This window comes from Sander vitreus, chromosome 15, assembly GCF_031162955.1.
Source record: "Sander vitreus isolate 19-12246 chromosome 15, sanVit1, whole genome shotgun sequence".
Classification (NCBI taxonomy): Eukaryota; Metazoa; Chordata; class Actinopteri; order Perciformes; family Percidae; genus Sander; species Sander vitreus.
The window spans coordinates 29,107,981-29,109,761 of NC_135869.1; the positions used below are offsets into that span (position 1 = coordinate 29,107,981).

The window sequence follows — 1,781 nt, forward strand, 5'->3', positions numbered from 1 at the left end:
AAACTTTTACCTAACATTTCACATGCAGGACTTTAACTTGTACATGTTTTTTTGTTTTGTTTTTACATTTGTCTTACTGCAACTCTTACTCAAGGAAAGACTCATCCATCCAGTCCCTGGTAACTGACGGGAATCACACTACAGTTACAGCTGAGATTCTCGTGTTGTCTGCGTCGTACTGTTACCCTAGCCAAGAGATCTAGACTCCCCCTAACCCTAACCCATGTCAGGCTACTGTTAACCCACTGAATGTCTTGAATGTAACGTTGGGAACTAGTTACTGGATTCAGTTTCAACTCCTTTAGAAAGCAGAAATATTTTAGCATTTTGTCAGCTACTTCAGCCTCTCATCTAGAACTGACATCAGGGATCATGCCGTGAAGATGTGATGCCTTACGCTAAATAATAAATTACTGCTACGTTATGTACCCATCTCATTATTCTGGGGCTAACAGCAAAACAGATCTGCGTGAAATCTGTCATTGTCGCAAAGTGACGCACGCTCAACTCCCATCTGCACGCGACTCATCTGGTAGCGACAGCGAGATTGGTCCGATTTGTTTTGACTTTACTTTGAATGTCAACAGAAGTGGCCGTGCAGGAACTCCGAGCACCTTTACATAAGCTTCAAGCTCTTAAAATGTTCAGCACCAAAAGCATCAGACAGGTAGCAGGGTGCCAGCTGGGGGGGGGGGGCATGTACGCCAACTGTTTTCAGTCCATCAAATGTCTAGACATCCCCTTCATTAAATCAGATGTAGGAATGTAGTTTTTAGCTCCCTGTGATTCCCAAAAAAGCAGAAATGTTGAGTATATTTCACCTGAACGTGTTGGCTTTGTTTTAACATTGTCTTTGCTTTCCTCGTTTTTTCTTTATTATGCGTTTCACTAAACATGACATTTGTGCAATAAAAACACTTGAAAAATATGGCTCTGAAATTAATTTATTCATAACTGTCGTTGCCTAAAAATACACAGAAGTAGTGTAATACACAGTAGTGTAATACACAGACATGATTGTGATTTACAAAAGGAAAAAGTGTGTGTGTCTCTGAGTGTGTGTGTGTGTCTCTCTGAGAGTGTGTGTGTGTGTGTCTGTGTGTCTCAGTGTGTGTGTGTGTCTCTCTGAGTGTGTGTGTGTGTCTCTCTGAGTGTGTGTGCGTGTGTGTGTGTGCCTCTCTGTGTGTGTGTGTGTGTGTGTGTGTGTGTGTGTCTGTCTCTCTGAGTGTGTGTGTCTGTCTCTCTGAGTGTGTGTGTGTGCCTCTCGGAGTGTGTGTGTGTGTCTCTGTGTGCGTGTGTGTGTGTGCCTCTCTGAGTGTATGTGTGCGTCTCAGTGTGTGTGTGTGTGTGTGTGCGTCTCTGAGTGTGTGTGTGTGTGTGTGTGTGTGTGTGTGTGTGTGTGTGTGTGTGTGTCTCTCTGTGTGTGTGTGTGTGTGTGTGTCTCTCTGAGAGTGTGTGTGTGTGTGTGTGTCTCTCTGAGTGTGTGTGTGTGTCTCTCTGAGTGTGTGTGTGTGTGTGTCTCTCTGAGTGTGTGTGTGTGTGTGTGTGTGTGTGTGTCTGTCTCTCTGAGTGTGTGTGTGTGTCTCTCTGTGTGTGTGTGTGTGTCTCTCAGTGTGTGTGTGTGTCTCTGAGTGTGTGCGTCTCTGTGTGTGTGTGTGTCTCTGAGTGTGTGTGTGTGTGTGTCTCTCTGTGTGTGTGCCTCTCTGAGTGTGTGTGTGTGTCTCTCTGTGTGTGTGTGCGTGTCTCAGTGTGTGTGTGTGTGTGTGTGTGTGTGTGTGTCT

General features: G+C 45.0%; 1 protein-coding gene across 1 annotated transcript in view; it reads right to left on the reverse strand.

Annotated features, from left to right (window-relative positions):
- Nucleotides 1–1,742: 1,742 nt before the first annotated feature.
- The window catches only part of elof1 (elongation factor 1), a 5,147-nt gene continuing 5,108 nt past the window's right edge, over nucleotides 1,743–1,781 (reverse strand). Inside the window, exon 4 of the mRNA XM_078270215.1 lies at nucleotides 1,743–1,781. This exon is cut by the window's right edge and continues 1,793 nt beyond it. The gene's annotated coding sequence lies outside the window, so the exon portion shown is untranslated.